The sequence below is a fragment of the Melitaea cinxia genome, chromosome 21 (genome assembly GCF_905220565.1).
Source record: "Melitaea cinxia chromosome 21, ilMelCinx1.1, whole genome shotgun sequence".
NCBI classification, from domain to species: Eukaryota; Metazoa; Arthropoda; class Insecta; order Lepidoptera; family Nymphalidae; genus Melitaea; species Melitaea cinxia.
The window spans coordinates 12917670-12923944 of NC_059414.1; positions in this window are offsets into that span (position 1 = coordinate 12917670).

The following is a 6275-nucleotide window of genomic DNA, read 5'->3' on the forward strand; positions in this document are numbered from 1 at the left end:
AAAAAAATAACCCTAACCTATCTAACTTAAGAAGTACAACGTTTAACGACAGTTTCGTTTAACCATAAATTACACTCCTCGATTGTACATAATATCCTGCTTTTTTAGTTTTGGAGAAAGCATTCCAATTAACAGTTATTTACAGCATTACAAGATATTTATATGTCACTGAACTCTTCTTAATTGGATTGACTTGATTTTGATACATCTTTTAATATGTAAACATAACGTGTTTTGAGACTGATTGATTGCCTGGATTTTAACAATTGGACTCTGTAGACGTTATTGTGTTCGGTTCAAAGCATTCTCTCGTTTCTAGGTTTATTGATATATTTTTTTTATAAAATCGAATCTCAATTATATTAATACCGATTTTTAAAAAAGAAACAGTCTGCAGTGTATACACATACGTAGGAAGACGATTTTCACGTCAATTTGTTTCCACATTTAATGCTTCTACAAGAAGTAAGCCAGCTCTGCTGAAAATTCCAAATAAAAAACGATGATTTATATGGGAAGTTATAGTAAACTTTAAATTTTCTAACTATTGTAGTAGAAGATAGATCTATCTGGAACCAGATAGTCCATATGGAATCCCTGTTTCAAACCCAGAATAGTTTACAATAACTTAACATATAAATCATCGTTTTTTGTTTGGAATTTTCTAGCAGGGAGAAAAGATTTGGCAGTAAAACTACTCTAAAAAAAAAAAAAAAAACACTGGTAATCTATATTATAATTACCACCAGGTTTATACTGGTATAACCCTTATGGCTTTGAATTTAAGACCTTACTAAACTGCTATATTTAATTCCATACATATATGGAATGGTATGTATGGAATTAAATAAAGCTTTATTATTATTATTATTATAAACTGCTATATTGTCGGTCTAACTTGCACATGCGTAGCCGCGGGAGTGTAAATAAGTCAGTATTTTGATTTTTAAAAATAACACTTTTGTGCAAAGAAATAAAAGATATTTAAAGGCAGTACTGTCGTTATAAAGACGATCTTTGCTTACGAAGAAATCGCTCTTATTAGCAACATAAAAGCAAAATCAGTTATTCCAAATCGTTTATAAAATTATTGTATATTTTCTAGATGAAGCTTCATATCAAATAATTTTAATAATGAAAATAATAGCGAAGTTTTCTTGCAGTAAAAAAATCTTATTGTTCTGTTGACTGTCCAATCCATGGACAAATGCAGACCAAATTTGTCCATGTTACCCACCTAGAATTTTATGTGCGTGTGACCATGTTTTATGATCTTTAATTTTGTTTATCACTAGGCGGTAGTTGCTATTTGAGCCGATGATATGTTTTTTATTATCTGTGTAAAGAAACGAGGTGTGGTGACGATAAATATGTGTATTTTGATTTTTATATTAAACTAGCTGACCTGGCGAACTTCGTACCGCCCGTATTATATTTAATTATAGTCTTCTCTTTAAGCATTTTTGCACTTAATGTGGTGTTAGATTTTTAAGTGGAAAAATAAAGTCTGTCTGTATTCAATTAAATTTATTTAACAATTTTGTTACATGTAGTATTTGTGATGTTTTGTCTAAAATACGTTTAACTGATTATTGAAAATTGCAACATCAAATAAGAACAATGTCACTTGAGGACCGTTTAAATGATATAAGTATGATATATTATTCTTTATCACCATTAAATTATTATTAAATATATTAAAATGGCATATTTCTTTCGCAATTGTTAATCTAAAATTTGTTTCTTAATTGAGGCTGAACAGGTCCTGATGACTTTCGATTTCCTGCTGCTACACTAGTATTTGTAACTTGTGAGTCAAACTATCCACAGCCGGTGGAAAAGGCCCATAGTAAATAAAAAAATAATAAATTCTGTATTCGGATCAAATATTTTTACAATATCTTAATTCGCTAAACTGTGTGCCGTTTATCGTCGGTTTTAATGTTTGTCAACATAATTATATTGTAAAATATTATTTTTTTTTGTTTGCCATAGATATATAAAATTTTATCTAGCACGACTATCTTTTATTTAAAATAAATAATTTTTGAAAGGAAAAACTTAATTATATTTAAAAACATAGTAATAGTTACGTAGTCTAAAGTGGTGCATATATTTCTACTAATAGGAATTAATTTTATGTTTTATAATGCTAAGCTGTAGCTGTCTAAATATGGAAGGAAAACATGGACGAGAATTCGTTCTACTGTCATCGTGTTACTTGATTAAACGGTTAATTTAAAAATATATTTGCCTTTTTTATCTTGACCAGTATAATTTCAACTTCTCATAATTGTTATCAATATGAATGGTTTCTATTTTATTTTATAATTTCTTTTTTTTTCTTGTTATGTAATTGTAAATTTTTGTTTCGATTACATATAGTTTTTTTTTTATTTGTGTCTGAATATTATTGCCACTTAATATGTACATAAAATAGTTTGCTATTTTGTATTTTGCAATATTGATGTTCTGAAATGTGATGTCTGTAAAGATACATTAATTCAAAAGCTTTAAATAACATGTTCTGTCTACATTTTTGTATGATCCAACAAGAAAGAAGTACTGTCATTGTCAATTGTTTTTTTTTTTAAATACGATAAAATAATTATCTCAAGTTTAAAAAAAAGATCGTATCGTTTTTTCTTTTTGTTTTTTCTTTTAAGTATTATATGTTAAGATGTACATGTTATTAAGAATTTAAAAATATATAAATATAATTTTCAACTACTCTTTTTGTTTTATTTCGTTTCTAAATATTATATAGGTTAGGCTGACGAGCCCTGATGCAAAATAGTTAGTCTAGTGTGAAAATTTCTCCATAAGATTTTTTCTAACTTCATTATTTTTGTATATCTATACAGGATTACTTGTGATATGTCACGATCCCTTTAAGGGGTTGTTAGGAGGGGTATGGGTAATCACAAAAATATTTTAAAAAATCAATGTTCACCTATTTTAGATTTTTTTTTTTGATTTAATTATTATTGGTGAAAAAACCCCGAATCTATCACTTTAAAGGGCATTAAAAAGAAATTAATTGACGTATATTCGTAAAATCTTAATAGAATGATAAACAGTATTCTAAATAATAATAAATAACAACAAATATAACGATAACATATTGAATTTTCAACCCTTGACTCACCAAAGTTAAAAAGAGGAAAATAATTAATGTCTTTGTTTTGCAAACTTATGACGTACTGAAAAAAAAAATCTATGAACTTGTACCTGCGTTTTATTTTAAAAATATCTACACTTCCGAAGCTATCCAACGAGCTACAATAACCATATTCAAACTCAAAACTAAAGTCTCAAAATCAAATAAATAGCAAGCAAAGAAGAATAAATAAAAAATCAATATTATAATTTTTTAACTATCTTTATTTACATGACCGTGTTCAGTGGAAGATCATATGTGGTCATGATCCTCAGCAGTAAGGAAACGACGAAGAAGAAGACTTATATAATGTTATTTCGTTTCATTTTCAATGTGGAACCCTTTATTACGAATACAAAGGCTTATTCTCTTCCTTAAAGTGCTTTTTACGACACTTGTTCCTAAAGTTTGCGTGATTTGTTCAGCAGCATTAATAATGTGAGTTTTCAATATTTCAATGTTCAGAACAGGTGACAAATTATACACTATATTGGTTGAGAATCGCTATCGTTATATTTGTTATTATTTATTATTATTTAGAATACTGTTTATAATTCTGTGAAGATTTTACGAATATTCGTCAATTAATTTCTTTTTAATGCCCTAATTAAATTAAAAAAAAAAAAACATCTAAAATAGGTGAATATGGATTTTTTTATAATAATATTATTCTGTAATTGCCCATACCTCCTGACAACCCCTTAAAGGGATCGTGACATAGATATTACAAATAACCCTGTGATTAAGGGGCCCGGTAGCGTTGCACTGAATTCACTTATAAAATAAAACTACCGGGTTTGAACTGTGGTTCGGACGAGATTTATTGCACTAATTTAAACTAACGGTTAAGGCCTACTAGTCACCCTTGACCTCTCGCTTGGCCTGATCTCTCACAAAACAAATTTTCGTTTCTTCATATGGTATAATTTAAAACAAATGATAGCGCGATTTATTCTACTACTAACGCCATCTTGTAGTAAATAATAATATTATGTAAATTAACAATATATCAAACTTATAACTTAATTTACTTCACAAGTAACGCCCTCTTTTAATGAATAGAAAAAAATTATACAAAATTAGCTTTATAAAATGATCTTAAACACCCTGTATAAAATATTAAGCTGTTCTACTATCGCATGTCGCGTTACTTATGCCATTTTTTAATTATGAACCAATAAACTATTTTAGCTTTTTAAATTTATAGATATCCTTTTTTAAATTCGAAGAAGCTATAAGCAAAATAGTTCGTCTAATTGTTATTCGATGCAAAAAAGTTCATCTATCGGTGATAATTCCTTCTTTTTACAATTATGTTGCATAATTTAAAGTTGTAAAAGTAATTCTTATCATTTGTCAAGTGAGACAGTGTAAATTCTGCAAATTTCAGTTTTTTTCATTAGTTTTAAATAACAATGAGTCGTGGCAAACCCGTGTGTGAAGAGCTTCGAAAGCGAATAGTTTGTGGGGTCGATGCTGGCAAATCAAGTTACCAAATATCTAAAGACTTGATACGTCCCAGGTCTACAGTCCAATCTATCATTCAGCACTATAAAAAGAATAAAACTACCTCTTGTTTGAAGAAAACTGGTCGACCAAGCATCACAAGTACAGCAGAAAACAGAATCCTGAAGAAAATTATCAAAAATAATCGTCGTGCTCGAGCTGAAGAACTCACGGTGCAATGGAAGGACATGATTCACAAAGACGTCTCAGTTGATACTTCTTACTTATTTTACACCGCTAAGGAGAAACCACTGTTGACTGCTGTACAAAAGAAAAAGAGGTTGAAGTTTGCTCGTGATCACTTAAATTGGACTTCCGATCAGTGGCGTAGTATCATTTGGAGTGACGGAGTCCAAATTTGAAGTGACAGTCGGCGAAGAAAGAAAAAAAGTGATTCGGAACAAAAATGAGGCATTTCATACTGATTGTCTCAAACGCAATGTGAAGTTTCCGGCGCCTCTTATAATATGGGGCTGCATGTCTGCCCAAGGTGTTGGTGGTATGTAGTTTGTGGATGGCTCTATCAATTCTGCAAGGTATCAAAACCTTTTGAAGGAGAATTTACTACCCTCTATTCCGTCACTCAAGCATCAAGATTCCTTCATTTTTCAACAGGATGGTGCTTCCTGCCATACTGCAAGGACAACAAAGACGTGGCTACTGGCGATAAGCATCCCTACAATCGAATGGCCATCTAACAGCCCGGACTTGTTGCTGATCAAAACCCTATGGTGGAAAATGAAAAAAGTTCATCAAGATCGAAGAGCGACTTAAAGGCTAAACTCTTGGCTGTCTGAGAGTCAATTACGCCCGAGGAGTGCAGCGTTGGTTGCAACCATGCCTCTTCGCATTAAAGCTATCATTGAGAGCAAAGGCGACACAACTAAGTGGTAGACGAACTATTTTGCGTGAGTGACAAGGGTAGACGAACACTTTTGCGTTATGTTTTTTAGATTTTTTTAAAATCTTTCTATATTTTACGCTTTGCACTACTTTCCGTACTAGACGAACTATTTTGCATCGGGGCTCGTTTATACTATTTTGTAGCATTTAAAAGAGGACATTTTTGATCTAATTTTTTTTTAATTCTATGGATAGGTGTTCTTGAATGTTTAAAACATAAGTATTTTATAGTAGAGAGATTATATAATACCTCTTGTAATGAGTCTTACCCTAGTATCGTCTCTTGATTAACATAACATGCAGCAAATATTTTGCCACTTAAAAGTCATTAAGTAATTCAAAGTAATTAATCTATAAAAAGTGCTTAGTAACTTTTGCATTGTGTTACAGGCATATGACTAAGAACTCATTCGGGTCCTTAATCAGGTCAGCGCTGACAGCGCCCTCGCGCTCGGACGAATGCAGGGAAAGTCACCCGTTTTTTTTTTAAATATTACTAGGTCGACAAACAAGCTCACCAAATGGCTCACCTGACGGTAAGCGATTACCGTAGATTGTAGACGCCTGCAACACTAGAAGCATCGCAAGCGCGTTGCCGACCCAATCCAACTAACGAACACAATAATGCTTGAAAATAGCATTATTTAGCTGTGGTCTTTTGTAAGGTTGATGTACTACCCCAGTCGGGCTGCTCCAAATTTTGAGC